We start from the raw sequence: 17346 nt of genomic DNA, 5'->3' as shown, positions 1-17346 counted from the left end.
GTTTAACTTCAAACACAGGACAAAATGTTCACCAGAGGAGTCAGGAACTGGCGTAGAGGAGCCAGCAATAACTTTTTCTGGTAGCCCTCACACTGGAATGTCCCAGATAAGCACCTCTCCACTGAAATACACACACAAGGCTGGCACAGCAAGGCACATACTCGAGTCTGTGAAGCACAGCAAAGTGTTATCAGAGCAAAGCAGGCATGCTGGATGCTGCAGGACATAACAACTCCAGCAGAAACTCCCTTTGTAGCATCTGCCTAATCTGGAGGAGACTTTCCTTCTAGCCACAGCCAAACTCATCCCTTGCGCAACTCACACTGTTAATCACGGCTGACCTCACTGCCACCCTTCATCCATCCATCCCTGGCTGCTGATGACATCCTACACCTAAGTTTTGCTCCCCAACCTCCAGGATAACTCCCACTTTTCACTTCCCACGCATTTGGAGCACATATTGCTTTCATTCCTTTCAGAATGCCTTTCCACATTCCCATTGCCTGGAGAATTGTGCAAATATTTTCCTTAAAATTTCCTGAAGTTTCTCAGATACCCAAGCATATCTCCTGGTTTGTTCTTGGCGTCAGCTTCTAGCTAGTGATGAAGAACCACCTGAAGTGCTGCTTAAGGCAGTCTTTCCACAGAACTAGGCTACCAGGCACTCCCCAAATCCCTCCAGCACTGGGACAGGCGTGAAGCACCTTTCTGCAGAGACTCTCAAACAGTGCGAGTACACAGCGGGGCTGTGATGCTGCAGAGCAGCCGGAGGGTTCACTCCCCCGTGCATTCCCTGCAGGAGCCGCAGGATGAGCGCGGATGTCGCTGCCCGGCACGCCGCGACACAACCGCAGCCACTCGGTGCAGCTCGCACAATGAAGCGCTGTCAGAGCCCGCCCGGCCAGCCCGGCTCCGGCTCTAAGTGGCCTTCAGGAGCGGAAAACAACGCGCTTCAGACATTCCTGAAATGTTCGGGCTGAGAGGCCACGGAGGAAGGCGACAGCATCCTGCCCAGACGGGAGCAGGAACTGCGTTTGCTTCCCATCTCCAAGACATGCGTTCACAGCATTTGTTCCTGGACTGACCTCTCTGGAAATGCCTTTTGCTGGTGACTCACTGAGGTGGGAAGCCAAACCAGGCTCCCCGGCTGAGTCAATCAGGTGGCAGGACCCAAGCAAGTTAATCACTTGAGATTACTGGAATCTTCTGCTCTGGAGAGACAAGAAGTGATAAGGAAAGTCTTAGGGGCTGACTGGAGTAGTCCCTGAGCTGTCTCACTCTATCAGTCAGCACAGTGCTTCCTATGCTCCAAGCAAAGTGACAGACAGCCAGAAAACGGGGAATATTTTTTCCTGAAAGAAGGGAGAAACATGGAAAATACAGCTCCAAGGGACCACAAAAAAATGGTGATCCTCAATGTAGGTACTATTGGTTTTAATCTCCCTCTCTCTCTCCCTCTCCACAGATATGGAGAATAAAGCTTTCATTCATGGAAGTTACCTATTTTTTAGGTTGAAAAAGACATCAAAATGATCTTTATTCTCCACTTCACTTGTGAGCCTGTCTTTTTGTGTTAAGGATAAGTAGAAGAAGAAACAAAGGGATTTTGTTTAAGTGGGGAGTAAGTAATGTCTGAGCGATTATGGATGATAGGAATAGTTTATAAATAGAACTTCACTAAACCTATAAAACTGTTTACATTACATACCTAAAACAAATGATTTGAAGGCCATCCATGAGACAAGCAATGGGGTAAAAACTAAAATCACCCTTCAGGATTCCTGCTGGAAGATGTGCAGGATGGACTGAATTTCAGTTGTCTGCTGGTGAATTGGAGAAATAGCTGCCTCTTTCCATTGAAAAGTGCCAGAATATCTCACTCAAGTCATTACACAATTGAAATCTGGATGTCACAGAATGGTTTGGGTTAGAAGGGATTTTAAAGCCCATCCAGTTCCAGCCCCCCACCATGGTCAGGGACACCTTCCACTCTCCCAGGTTGCTCAGAGCCCCATCCAGCCTGGCCTTGGACACTTCCAGGGATGGAGCATCCACAGCTTCTCAGAGCAACCTGTGCCAGGGCCTCACCACCCTCACAGAAAGAATTTCTGCTTTTTCAGATTGCACTTATTCAACAATGTCCTTGCTGATCAAACATTTTAACTTCCACCTCTGACAAAGCATTGACTTTAATATTTTGAGAGAAACAGAGCAATGCATTTGGGATGAAGAGGTGGATATTTAGGATTTTCATGAAAGTAAATATTCCAAGAACAGCAGCTAAACAAAGTAATACGAAAATCACAGTGTAAACATCAAGCTATTTCATGGGAACATGTGTTCATCCACAGATTAGCTTGGAAAAGGTGGTGGAGACCAAGTGAGGGGGGTGAGGCCTGGGACAAAGCACAGCAGTTCTGCCAGGCTGCAGGGTCCCTCTGTCTTGTTCAGCTGTATCTCCTGCATCCATTTAATGTGTCCTGCTGCCACTGCAGCTCCTGCACAGGGGCAAGAAGAACAGCCTGGAAGCAGCGCACATTGTGAGTGATAAAAGGTCAAACGCGCAGCAGAAAAAGGAAGGCACAGAAAGCAGGTGAGCACAACGTAAGGGCAGATGAGAAAACATGCATCTTAGGTGAGATTAATGACATCCTCACTGTGACTTTGCTGAGGATGAGAGGCACACCTCCTCTGGCAGCTTGGCTTCATGACGATACCTGCGGCAGTCACGTCTGCTTGGCTAAATGCCTCCTGCCGAACGTTCTACAAGCCCTATCAGTTCATTAGTGCCCAATTTGCTAATGCACAAGCACGAGGGATCCTGCATCAGCCGTCCTGTCCTGTTTTGTCTTTGTGCCAAAAACTCCTGAGAATTTCTTTAAAGAGACAGTGGTAAGAGTGCCTCAAGCAGGTTTCATCAAGGCCCCCCAGAGCAGGAGGTCTGCTTCAGTTTCAGAGAACAGCTGTGTCCATCTTCTAGAAAAGCAGCTTTGCTTCCTAAAAATCATTTTCTCTTACAAAGGTTCTTTAAAGAAGTTTCGAATGTAAGTGATCAAAGTCATCGCTGCAGGTTTTTTTTCTAGTCCTGGGTTCTGGGAAAAGTTATTTCAGCATTTCCAAATAATTTAGTCACCACTTCCCCTTACTCAGGTTACTTCTTGTGTACTTACATACAGCACTGCTATATTTGTGCACAAGCCACCTGAAATTAAAACAACAACAACAACAAAAAAAGGCAGGAAATTCAGATATGAGGCCTTTAATTTATACACAAAACACATGCAGGGGACATTAAAAGATGTTTCAGTCCATGTCAGGCATCTGAAGAATTATGTTTTCACATTTAAGATAAAATGGAAGTCAGAAGTAATCTTTATCTTCTGGCAAGTGTTTTTCAAACACAAAAGTCCCCCTTAATGTTTGGGAATCAGGACTTTAGACTGGATGATTTGGATGATTGTTAAAAATCTTGTCTTCTTTTAAAGTATATGTCTGTACTTTTACATATGCATAAAGAAATACTTCAGCTGGATTCACTGATAATTCAATAGTATACTTAAGATATAAACCTATTTAAAATAAAGCGTGAAATTCTTACACTGAGTATTAAAATTTAAGTTTAATATATATATTTAAAAATTAAATAAAATTCAAAGTGGAAATCATGAACATTTGCCACTAAAGTTTTAAAGAACATAAAATCAGCCCAACTGATGGAATTACCATCTGAACATCTGGAACAAGAATTGGCTGAAGTGAAGCAGCTTTTGATAAAAGGGATTTTTCTACATGTGCAGAAAGGATATTGGAGCTGAACAAGCTGAATAATCTGAAACAGAAACAGCAATAAGTTCAAAGCTGAGAAACTAACTGGGGACTACCCACCAAGAGCTTGTGTTTCTGGCTGAACTATGAATAAAAGCAGGGAATGGAAGTGCCATGTCTCTTCAAGATTACATTTTGAGGGATACTGACCAGCAGCAAGCACTTTGATTCACCACCTGTAAATGATCCGTTTAAATCAGCTACATTTTATGAAAAAGTGATGAACTTTGCATGGGTTCTTCTGTGGACAGCACACCTGTAGTGGTCTGCCAGGTTAGTCAGATACAATTAATAAACAAACATGTGATACATGGGCATGTCCCTGCAGGGGACAAACTGAGCTCTCCCTCTCCTGCAAACACAGGAGATCATGGGAATGTTCCAGTAACACAGGACAAACTATGTTGCATTTCTTATGATAAAATATGATGGAAAAAGGACTTAAAAATCACAGGCCTTTGCTGTCCCCCATTGTCACCCAGCCCACAGAATCCCCATGGGCTGCAGCAATCCATGTGAGTTACCAAAGCTGTATTAAGTGTGGGGGGGCATTTTTAAATTCAACATGTCATATTTTGCATGTAGGAAGACATTAAAGCAAGCTGCCCTCCTGCTTCCCATGAAAATTATGCAGCTGATTGCTCCTGCATTAGCAAGCTGGGAGACACACATTGAAGGAGAGCTGGAAGACCAACAGAGGCCCTCAGTGACTTCAACCAACACAAGTTTCAGGCAGTTTCAAAACATTTGTCTCATCCAACCCAAAGGCAGCCATGACATTCCCAAAAACGGGGTGTCAGAAGTTAGTTCTTGTTCTGCTCAGAGCTCACATCCCCTTCTCTGCCCTAGGTCTCAAGACTGATTCAACCTGGAATTTGCTTTCCTTAGGAAGGCAGCTGGCACAAGTGCTGTGCTGGCCTGGCAGCAGCTTTTGGAGTGTCACAGGGGGAAGTAATCTCTGTAAATAATGATCTGAACTTCCAGCATCAATACAGTGTTATTGTGAAATGGCTGAATGACACTCCACAGGCTATTGCTGTGGGAAGGATGAGAATGAAAGGAAGGAGACTGGGAAGAAGCCAGCAGGGGCGACAAGCAGACCACACTTCCAGACTGGGAGGGGTTGTGCTCACATGCACCTCAGATGGACACACACCCCTTCCAGGGACTCCAGCACTGTGGGAAAAGTTGGTTTACATGTCCTGATGTCCCTCACAAGGCCTGGGCCAGGGGCAGCAGGTTCTCTAGCAGGGCAGGTTAAGGAGGGGATTTGAGAGCACAGAGATAATGTAACTTTGAACAAAACCCAGAAACGAATCACAGCAAGAAGATGCTAAGAGACAAAATGACAACCTCCAGTCATATTATGCTTGTCTTTTCCCTCCATCCCTTGTGGTAACCTGTTGTAGGTATTTTTCTTAGGTTTGAATGTCTTAGGTTTGAAACCTACATAAGCAGCTTCCGAAGGCAAGAACCTACAGCTGCAGGACAGCAGAGTGCCTCTGTCTTGGTGAGGTAAATACCATGCTGGCGCAGGAGAAACAAGAACATCTCTCTGACAGCTGAAATTCCCATCTACACTCTGTTGGGTGAGGGCTGGTATCATTTATTTGTTGGTGCCCTGCAGCAGATCTGCCTCTCTGCTTGAATGCTCCCACTTCACCAAAAAAAAAAAAAAAAAAAAAAAAAAAAAAAAAAAAAAAAAGCCCCTCCAGCTTTGTAGACCAGCTCTGTAGCTGGCAGGAGGGGAAAATGTCAAACTAGCACAGAATGATATTTAAAGAGAAGCAATACCCAGCAGAGCAGGCAGGTCTGCAGGGGATGCTTCTGAACTGGAGCTAGGACAAACTCTGGAATAACATTTCTGCATGTGCACTGGTGCCCTCACTGGGGATTTACCTGTCTCTGTCAGTTAAACCAGAGGTTATCCATGGTGACAATACCAGGGCAGATTCTGAGGAACACAATGGCACTGCTGTGATTTCTGTGTCTCTACAAGCTGGGGAGCAGGTGCAGCACCCAGGAAAGATCTCCCTCCAAGACATTTGGGTTCCTTGCACATTCCCAGCTTCTGCTACTCACACCCATGGTGAATCTTCTGTTCCCACTTACTTTCTGGTAATCAGGACCACCATCTGGCCTAATCTGAGCTCTGTCTGGTGGGAATGTTCTGGAGGACTCTTTCAAAGGCAGCACTGATGAGCTCAGTGACTGGCTGTAAACACGGCACTGGAAGTCCTGACTTCAGGAATGTAATTTAATAAAAGCTGGGATATTTTTAAAGGATCCCTTAATCTGAGGTATATCTCACAGCAGTTGTCTGGACAGTAATAGCTGATGAGGAAGAATGGAGAAGAGACAACTGAGATGGGATATTACCAATATGTCCAAATATTTTAAGGGTGTGTGTCAGGAAGAGGGGAAAAGGCTCTTTTCAGTGGTGCCCAGTGATAAGAAAAGGGGCAATGGACACAAACTGGAACACAGAAAGTTCCATTTGAACACGAGGGAAAATTCTTTACTGTGTGGGTGACAGAGCTCTGGAAAAGGCTGCCCAGAGAGGGTGTGGAATCTCTTTCTCTAGAGAGATTCAAAATTCACCTGGATGTGATCCTGTGCAACCTGCTTCAAGGGAACCTGCTTGAGCAGGGGGCTTGGTCTGGGTGATCTCCAGTGGTCCCTTCCAGCTCCATCGATTCTGTGATCATCAAGGCCAGGAGCAAAACAGAGGTTAGCTCCATCCCCCTGAGAGAAGTGTGCACAATCAGGCATTTCTATATACAACCTTCTCCTAGAGATTTCAAGCCTCTCTCAGCCTGAGGGAATAACATCAATTTACACTTTGCACACCACAGGGAACATGCTAAAATCACCTGAGGGAACAATTACAAGAACAAGCCCAGGTACAAGAATGGCCCAGGTACACCTGCACAAAGGGCGTTTTGGCCACTCAATTCTTTGTAGTGGGAGACTAAAGCCTCTGTTTTCTGTACTAACATGGAGGGATAGCAAATCTACAGCTGCCATTGAAACTCTGCTGCATTGCAGAATTGCATCTTCTGTGCATCATTACTTGGGGATGAATATTCAGCTATAGAGAAGACAGCTGGGTGGGCTATTGTGAGACAGGAAATCCTATAGATAGCACAAAGCTCATCTCCACATGCCATTTTCTCCAAAGAACCTTCAAAAGTCAAGTCACAGTAAGAACTCAGACTCATTGTCAATCTGATGAGATTTAAATATAAACAGCGATTGATGTAACAGCAGTGCAGGGCCAATGTGTGCACAAGTTCTTATTTTCTTCAGACGATCCATATGGAGATCAGCCCCATATGCTGGTTTTCTAGTCAGCAGCTGTGTCCCAGCTATTGATTAAATTTTAATTAATCAAGCTGAAAAAGAGTGTCGCTGCTTGCAAGTTCAGCTTTTCAGACTCAAGTTTGGTTCATCATGCTTATTTTGCTTTTCAGGAAGAACTACCAACAAAATCACCACGGTGAGGCTGCTGCAGTATTCCTTGTCAGGCAAGGAGACCCAGCAGCAGGAGACAACTGACTTCTCCAGGCCTTGAAGTCCAGCCACTCCACTGTTCTCTGATACACCTCATTATTGTTTTATCCTAATGGTACAACAATTCATTAACAAATTGGCAAGAACTTTCCATCCCATACCTGAGCTACAGTACAAGCTGTGACACTGATTTCCTTATGGCATTAACTGTCTGCCCTGTACGTTGTTCAGAAATGCAGCCTCAGCTTGATAATAATTACATTTGGCAATTATTAACTCTCCATCTGTGCAGCCTTCCCATGTAGGAGAAGCCTTCCCAGGTAGGAGAAGCCTTCCTTCAGCTTTGAGCACTTTATGATTGTTCTTACTGTAACAGTGAATTTATTCTCCTCAAGGAAAGGCCTTTGAAGTGTGGAGTGCTTTGAGCTCTGTTTACACAGGTGGCAAACAGAGACAATATATGAAGTCCAAAGGTCACCCAGGATGCAAAGCTGAAGGACTAAACACAGAGATCCCAACACCAGGCTTGTTGTTTAAAATGCACAATGGCTGAACTCAGTATCCTTGTATATGTGATGTAAGGCAGAATAAAAATAGCAGTGGAAAGAGCTCCCTCCTATTTTCTTTTTCTTTCATGGATTTCAACAGCATCTGCACCAACATCCATCCTTGAATGCAAAGTGTGCCCAAGGAGCCTGCCCCAGCTCCTTATGAGGCTGAGGAACAGCTCTCAATAGCCATTGTGAGGCAAGTGATGTTGTAGACACTGATGTTAAAGCACTGAAGTTCATCCATCTCCCCAGTCACTGCCGGAAGCAAAGTTACTGCAGTCAGAACAGTTCACTCATACCCTGTACCCAAAATCATGGGATTTTATGAGAAACAAAGCTTTGCATGGTTGGTGGTTTCAGCCTTATCACGCCAATGAAAGCAGCAAATAGGTTTTTGATGTTAGCTCTATGGTCCTGACTGGTTTTCAAACAAAAATCTGAGGAATCTCAGTCCCAAGAGTTTTCCTAGCTTGTTTTGTCTCAGCTTGTTTTTTCTTTCTGTCTGCTCTCAGAAGTACCAGTGGCAGGGATCAGCCTTTACCTGGAGAGTCTCAGAACCAAGAATTTGCAAATTACTTCTCTGCACAGCACCCTTTGACTACCAACCTGCTGCATAAGTGAGTATCCAAACCAGGTTATTTCAGCATTAGTAACAGATTAAGAAGCAAAAACCTCCCTTTCCCAAACTCTTTGTAAACTCCACATCACCGGGATTTGGTGAGCTCCAAACAGCAGTAACACCAACACTATCTCAGATTTGATGGTCTAATTCCTATTCTCAGTGTTAAACTCATTTAAGTGATGTAATTCTGCCACTGACAAATCACCCTAAACAAAAAGCCAGATAATGAGATTTTGCAGATTAAGTCCAGGTTTCTCATTATAAAGACTAAGTAGAAACCCACTGGAATCCTCCTTATTTCAGAAGGCAGATGAGGTGAGACACTGAGTTACCACTGCTACACCACACAGTGAGGCTGGGAGTAGGACAACACTCAGACACAAAAGTGTCAGTCTGGTTGAGCTTGTGTCTATTTTAATTTGGGTTCATCTTTAAACCAAGACTTGCTGCATATGGAACAACACAGGTACATGGAAATGATTGGAGAGTGGGTATTTCTCAAATGTGAGAGGCTCAGGCCCTTCCTTCTCATGGAATTGTGGCCAGAGGCAGCACCTCCCTCCAGTAAACACTGAAAACGCAATCCAAGGGAGAGTACTGAACTAATCCTTTCCCACAGAAAGGCTTGAGGGATGTGTGAAGCAATCCCAGCTGGGTGACTCAAATCCCAACAGACTGAATTTTCCTCACAATTCACATGCACATAGAGATGTCACCTCTTTGTAAAAAAAACACCAACGTCAGCAGTCAGTGATCAGTTTTCACTCTGTGGAGAGCCTCATTCCTCCTCATGACCAGGAGTGTGCTGCCTTCCTCAGTCTCCTGGCCCCAGGAATCTTTCCTTTATTCCTACACATGGTGGCACTTTCAACAGGCAAGACCAGAAGACATTTTTGTTTCAGTCTGTGGGCTTTGGGAAAGTAAACTCATCACTAAAAATGTACAGCAATCATAAGAATGGCTATAACAATAAGAACCAATAGGCAAAGTTAAAAATCTGGAAGTGGTGTCCCAAGTTGACAGAAGTCACATCTGCTCAGTAAAGTTTGCAGCTATTTTTGTGTGGCTTTGCTTAAGCTAAACGATGGCTGAATCCACATGTTTATCCTGGCTTTGCTCTGCAGCCAAGTTTCCTATTTCCATAGTAGAAGCTCTGCTCAGCTCACCATTAATATTTGTCCTGGAATTTCAGCAAAAGGCCCTTGAACTCCCAAGTGCTGTCTCTGATGCAGAAAGAACTCAGCAATTTGTTAGTGTTTACATATTCTTAAGAAAGTGTTACTAATATTCTCCTATGTTAATGATCTTTTTTTGTTTCTTGGAGAAATATTTCAGCTATAATTGTTGCGTTAAAAATCAAAGTAGGTCTGCAATTGAGGTACAGATATCTTCTATTTAAGTTTTAATAGATCACTTATATTTAAGTTTCGTATAATTTTGCAAATATCTCAATATAGTTAAGAAGCTGTAAACATTTGCTAAAAAGCAAATAATTTTTTTTTGCCTGTGGCTCCACCTGTTTTTCTTATTTTGTCTCTTTTTGTACTTTCAGTGCAGAATTACTCTGCTGCCACGAGTTTCCACTTAACCACCAACTAATGCAGAAATCTAATTGTGGAGTTTAATTTTACCACGTACACTCCAAGTGTAAATATTTATTTCAACATGAGGATAATTCTAAACAGAGCTAGTCCAGAATAAAAGCTACTTACGTTAAAATGTCTGCCAGATTAAGCTTCTAGGCAATGTTTACACCATCCTGAGAGTGCTGTGTGGAGAATCCCAAGCTGTTACTGGAGGTAGGTGGAAGAGAAGCCAGTTAGGTTGGTCTGCTGGGCTTTGCTCCTGTAACTGGATTATTTCTGGGATTCACTGGTGTTGGTGCTGTACTGTACCAGACACAAACAGCCTGGTTTGAACCAGCCCTGGGCTTTCTCAAGACATGCTGCACAGCATTATCACATCATTTGTGGCATCAGGAGAGCAGGGATCTTTCTGCAAGAAAATTCTGCATAATTTTAAAAATAAACAACACCCTTCCATTCACAGCAGGTAATTTATAAGTGCTTGTTTATAAAAAATATTAGTTATACCATTTCCAGCTCTACGAAATAAACCATGTGAAATGTGAACTAATTTAATTGTTTTGACACAAACTTCTTGCCCAAATGCTGGTTTTGAATCTGACTTGTTCTCTGAGCATTGACCTGTGGCATTGACCTTGAGTGCAGTATGTGAGTATTGTTGCTTTTTTTTTTTCTGCTTCTTCGTTATTAACAGCTGTACATTACTTTAACCTCTCAGTTCCTAAGAAGCTCAACATTTAGAAACTTTGGATTATTAAGAGATGCATTACTGTGCCTACAAGTGACAAAGCAAGTTCTGTTACAATGACCTCATCTGCAGCCTGCGTGAATTAAATATATATTGATTTATATGTCTGAATGCCCACAAATCTGTGCAGTGATCACTGTAGAGGAAGAACAAGGGAAAAAATACAGCCTGTCTGCAGAGAGGATTTATACCTAGCCAATTTTTCTACCTTGAGCTTCAGTTTTAACAGCTACCTTGCAATTATTCTTAATATTGATCTTGGCCATGCTGAAGGCAAAGATTCTCCCTGACTGCAGTAGGGTCAAGTCTGCACTCAGTTTTTGCTAGTATAAATCAATTACAATGTGAAAGTTCACTTGGGACATACTAAAAGTCTTGTAAATTCTGGTCTGCATTCTCAGTGAAATTCAACTTTCAGAAGAAACAAAAGCTCATCCTCTCTTTGAATTTGAAGGGTTGGAAGATGTTTCCCAGGTTTTTTAATGTCAAGGAAGTGTCTAATAATTCATTGCTGTACACAAGATTAAGCTGGGCATTTCACAGAATTACAGATAACAGTGCCATAAAATTCTTTGCCCAACAGTGACCACATGAAATTACCTATAAAGGCCTGATCATTTGGGGGAAAAAGACAATCTGGCCATCCCACACCCACATCTGTAACCTATTCTTACAATTACAGAATCGTTTAGGTTAGAAAAGCCCTTCAAGATCATTGAGTCCAACTGTAAACATAACTCTGCTACGTCCCCATGTGCGTAAGTGCCACATCCAGAGATATCTAATGGACAGGTTTAGGATTACTGGAACAAGTTAGAAGTTCTGTCCTGTGAAAAGCATCCTGCAGTGAGACTGAAATGTCTGAACTCTGAATTTTTAAAGACTTACTCCCTCTGAGAATCACAGAATGGCTTGAGTTGGACAGGACCTTAAAGCCCATCCAGTTCCAACTCCCTGCAATGGACAGGGACACCTGCCACTATCCTAGGTTGCTCAGAGCCCCATCCAGCCTGGCCTTGGACACTTCCAGGGATGGGGCAGCCACAGCAGTTGTGTAATAGATTAAGTGGGAAAATAATCCCCTTGGAAATATCTTCCCCTCCAGCTGCTGTCAGGAAACCTTTTCATCATTCCACCAAGTTACTAACCTTTATCACCAAATCTGGAACACCAGAAAAGTTCCCCTGATGAGAAACCTTACCAAAATGAGTAAAAAGTTGGTTTAAATGCAGCAAAGATGGAGAGAGAGAGAGAGAAGAGCAAACAATCCATCCCCTTTTGCTTTATCCCAAAGGAGCTGAGGGAGCAGCATGCCACACACTCATACAAGTATCTTGCTTGCCGCATGAAATAGAATTGTGGTTTAGATTATTAATGTAAATAGTTGTCCTGATTTTCTGCCGCCTTTCCTCCCTTCTTTGTTTTGGTGAAAAATGTGTATTTCTTGCAGCTGCATCTGGAGTTTCATTCCATTTGATCTTTCTGTTTATCTGCAAGCTCCCACAACATGGGAGTGTTTCCCATGGCTCTGTACCAAAGCAACTGTAGGAATCCTGCAATAATGACCTTTGATTTCTGAGATACACAACACGTGTCTTTATATTGGAAACTTCACATTCCTGACAGAACTTGGATACAAAATGTCTAAAAATTACCACAGGAGACTAAATACATTGTTTTGTTTTTTTTAAAGACAATCTAGGAGCAGGCAGTAAATTACTGTAATAGCCCATAAGCGAGACAGGCCTGAAAACTGTTGTGATTTAAAAAGTTCTAAACCTGGGGGTTCACTGTTACAAAGACCTAAGTGGTCATGAGGAACAGAGAAACAGAAGAAACAACTCTTTGCTGGCTCCTCCAGCTCCAGAGGCAGCAATCCACAAATCCAACAGAAATGTGCAAATGAAATTAGCAGGAGCCCAGAAGAGGAGCAGCAGCTCCTCCTGCAGCAGTTGTCTCAGGAGGCAGCCTGGGCGCATTGCTGCCCCCAGCAGAACGGGCATCCTGAACACAGAGGGGCTGGAACAGGAATTCCATGGGGAATGAAGCACGGGCAGCCCAGAGCTGTTCAGAGCAAATCTTTAGAAGCTGATTGTAGCTTGCTGGAACAACACTAACCTCACCTGCCTTTTGTTTGATAAGGGATTTCTCATCTCTTCGATGATAATGAAAACAGGATCTGATACCGGAACTGCATTTGCAGGTGGAAAAAAAAGAATTCTTAAAATTCTTAAGGACCTGGCAAGTCAAATGTATATAAAACACAAGGAAAGAGGAGGGGCAGACACTGATCTTTTCTTTTCTCTCTGGTGACCAGTGACAAGACCCAGGGGAATGGAGCTGTGTATATATCTGTAGGGGACAGAATTATTATTTTGGGGGAAAAATTAGGAACTCTGTAGTGGACAGGTAGGGAAAATTTTGGAGGCAACACTTGACAAAATTTTTGGGGTATTGAATGAACATCTTTCTCTAGGGAAAGATGAGGTGATAAACGTTGGGCATGCAGGGGAAGTTGTGGGGGTAAAAATTGAGAAAAGCTCCATTAAATAAATATTTTGAAGTAAAAATGAAGGAAAATGGTGGGAAAGTAGGGTAATTTTTTCTTTCTACATTGTGGATAATTGGGGAAAATATTTGGGACAAAGAAATGAAATGCATGAGGGAAGCTTCATGTTCCCAAGGGAATGCTTTAGGGATATACATCTTCTGAACTGCACAAATAAGTCAGGCTCCCCAGAAACCTTCCAAAGCTAGAAGGTTTTTTCTTCCTAGGAAGAAAATTCCAAGAGTGGTGTGGGAAGTGCCTTCTCCCAGGTCTGGACACTGCTGAGGTTGGAATGACTTAAAAACATTCCTTGTCCCTCTCTTGTTCCCAGCCCAGGTCTAAGCTGGTGTTCCCTGAGTGGCTGCAGTTCCCTGGATGTGGAGGGAAGAGGTCTCTGCTGGAGAGTGGGAGAAATGTCCCTGGTGGGCAGAGAACTCTGATCTTGGCAAGATGGGTTTGTGAGTATTGAATCAACCCTACCTCCTTTTTAATGAGTTTTTTAATCAGTCATCAGCAGGGACCACTTTTAGCCAGGTTTTGTAGGGTTATTTCCAGGTTTCTGAGCTTCACAAGGCAGGAGAATGACTTGGCTTGGGAACTAAGCAGTCCTGAGTAATTTCCTGATAACATGTCCATGTTTGACAGCTGATCCTTGTACTGAAAGGATCCCTCTTTCTTCCCTTCAGACAATCCCAAGGCTCACTGCTCTCATCTGGGAACAGTCCCCAGTCTAGATCTCCTCATGGAGAATCCCAGGGGGTACAAATTTAGCAGTTAATTCTTCTCACTCCTGCTCAGTTCTAATTTCAAAGGATTTAAGTGTTTGCCTTACTTAGCTGGAGTCTGGTTCCAGCTCTGTTCTTACTGCTTCTGCTGCTTTCCATTTCCCATGAATTCCACCAATAGAGTGACAGCATTTTTCATATCCTCCAGGATTCCCTCTGTTGGGTTTGGTTGCTGGAGAATATCAAAACCTGGGCCCTCAGGGCTTTTCTATCAGGACTTACATACCCAGATTTGCTCATTTCCAAATATTATCTCTTCCCAACAAGGCATTGGGCATCCAAGGAATACAGAAATGGATGTGCTAACCACTCTGGAATGTGGTTACCCCTCTGGAATGTCAGAGCTTAGAAAAATTGGCAGTTTGGGCTTTTCCTGGTGGTACCCATGAGGTGTATTTTACCTATATCTTCCCCTGTATCCACTAAAAATCCACCTGCTCATTCCCCAGCTGCTCCCTCCCTCTCTTCCTTTATCCAACAGGTTTTAACAGGTGACTATTTCCCTCTGGAATAGCACCTTTCATTCCAAACCTAATAGCAAATAAATAATTTCCTTTGACTTTCATTATTAGGATTTCACCAAGAGCTGGTGGATGGAAAATGATCCTCTCCTGGCCCCTGCTGGATTCCTGGGGCAGGGATGCTTTCCCTCTTTATCCCCCCCCCTTTTCAAGCTTTGTTCCACAGCTTTTGCTTCCAATCCTTGGATGCTTTCCCTCACTCCAGGAGCTCCCAGCAGTTCCACATCCTCTTTTCTCCCATCCTGATCATTCCTCCAGGAATGGATCTGTGCATTTCAACTCCCTTCTCTTTCCTCCAACAATTCCCACCAATCCAGACCTAAAGCTGACATAAGGAGCTCTCGGTGCCCACAAATCCAAAAGAGCCCAAAAAGCAACTCTGAACACACAATCCTGGAAAATTTGCATTAATTCAAAACTAACATCTAGGATACACCAAATACTTCAAAATGCCCAACAAACATTGTGTTGCCTTCAACTCACATGGATTTGGGGATCAAGGGATTTCCCTGAAAAAAATCTGTGCAGTGCAGGCTGGAATGCCCAATGTGAATCCAGGGAGTGTTAAAAGCCCAGTCCAACCTGGGCCACCAGAAATTTTTACCAAACATCCCCCAAACCCTTGGGATAACAGAACCCTCTGGTACTGCATTTTTAGTGTCACAAAGCCAGTAATTACTTTATTATCCTACCTCCTTTTTAATGAGTTGTTTTAATTAGTCATCAGCAGGGACCAGTTTGAGCCAGCTTTAGTTAAGTTTCACAGAATTCTTCTTGTTTTGATCATGAAATTGCCAAAACCTTAAGTTTGCTAAATTAACCCTGAAAAGCTTCAATGAAAGATCTTGAGGGAACTGGGGATTGGATATCTTGGATCTTATGGCCCTTCAAGGACATGCTGGGTTTACCCACTGGTTTTGGTGCCAAGGGAAACTCCAAGTTAAGAATAATCCAAATACGAATCAGTTCTCATGAAACTCAGCTTTCCAAAACTTTATTCAGGATAAAAAAGGATGGGAATGACCTTGGCAAATACAATAATGAAAAAAATCTATGCATATCCCACAGTGATACAGACCAGCAGCAATATCACGTCTCTCATAATTCTGCTTTTTGCCTTCCAAAAAAGGGACTAAAACTTGAAAAATGGAGTAGTATTTCAACTTTGGAGCATAGTATCAAAGAACAAGTTTCATAAGCACATATCGAAAATTCAAGACTTGAGGCAAATGTCAAATTAATAAAATTAATAACAATATTATCTAGTTGAGGTTCCTTAAATTATCTGTAGTATCTTTGCCTTTTAAATTCTTGCTGAAAAATGAACTTTTAAATATACAGTATCCACCTGTTCTATGGGCACAAAAGAAAACACAGTGAGTTATAACCTCAAACTTCTACCCAATCTTTAAGAATTGCTATTATACATTGACACCTGTAGCTACCTCAGCACCCACAGTACTTCATACATGACTAAATATCCTTTCAGTCACTCTGATGTCATCACCAGAACAAGGTTTTTAGCTTCCTGGCCTCCTTGCAGGACACCTCTAACCTCAGCAGCATCTCTGCTGGTCAAAAGCAGAAGGCTGTGCATGCAAGATGTCTGCTGTGTCCTAAAAACTAGGTAAAAGGCTGCTGTAAAAAAAGGATATTAAAAACAAATAAGAATTGAAACTGTAGTAAACAGCTTCTAAGAAACAGTTTTAGACTCAGTGAGACACTTGAATTTGCTGTCAGTTTGGTGATTTAAGGCTGTTCCCACACATCCTTCCCAAGCAAACCCTGACTGAGACATGGAGGTGATCGGGTGCCCCTGCACCCACAGCAGGGCTGCCTGCCAAAACCCCCCTTGCAATGAAACCTGGGCTCCCTTCAGTCCAAATCCATCTCTGGGAAACAATTAACAAGAAAACCTCATCCAGTTTTCACCCAGCATTTTTTTTCACTGCACAGGACATGCAGAAGAACTGCTTTTGTACGCCTATGCCATCGCTCAGTACTTAGGAGCAAATACAAAATTAAGAATTTTTTTCAGTATCCCACACATTATCAAGCAAAAAATTCAAGGTACTTGTGGAACAGTACCCAAAGCCACCTTCTGTAGTTTCTTTCATTGCCCAGGGATGAGAACTGTGACCAGATGGAAAAGTGTTTGCACTTAAGAGAGGCTATTCCAAAATACAAAGGAAACCCATTTTTTATCCCTGCCTCTCTCTGTTTTGATTAACGAGGCTGCTGCAACACCTTCAGTCATAAGAGGTTAACTGGCATCCTTCAACTCAAGCATCTTTAAACTGGTGTTGCAAAGGTTATGGATACCAGGCAAACACTCCTGGCCCTCAGAGTTCTGTAAGGATTACAATTTGGCATAAGCAAGGTGAAGAATCCAACAATTTTCATTGTTTTCATAGTTCACACTGAATAAAATCCTGGGTATGCACAGTGTTAGGAAGTAGGATATTACTGCCACTTGATTACAGCACTAAGAAAAAGCATAAATGAGTGTGTGCTGCCCTGAGCAGCTGCACTGTCCTCCCTGGACATGGGGCACACAACACAGAGCACGAGGCATCACCACCTCTCCACACACAGGTTTAGCACAGTTATGTGTCTTACTTGCCAGAGAGTCTGAAAATAAGAAGCA

This window comes from Zosterops lateralis, assembly GCF_965231275.1.
Source record: "Zosterops lateralis genome assembly, chromosome: 4".
Lineage (NCBI taxonomy): Eukaryota > Metazoa > Chordata > Aves > Passeriformes > Zosteropidae > Zosterops > Zosterops lateralis.
Note: the sequence above shows the minus strand (reverse complement) of the source record.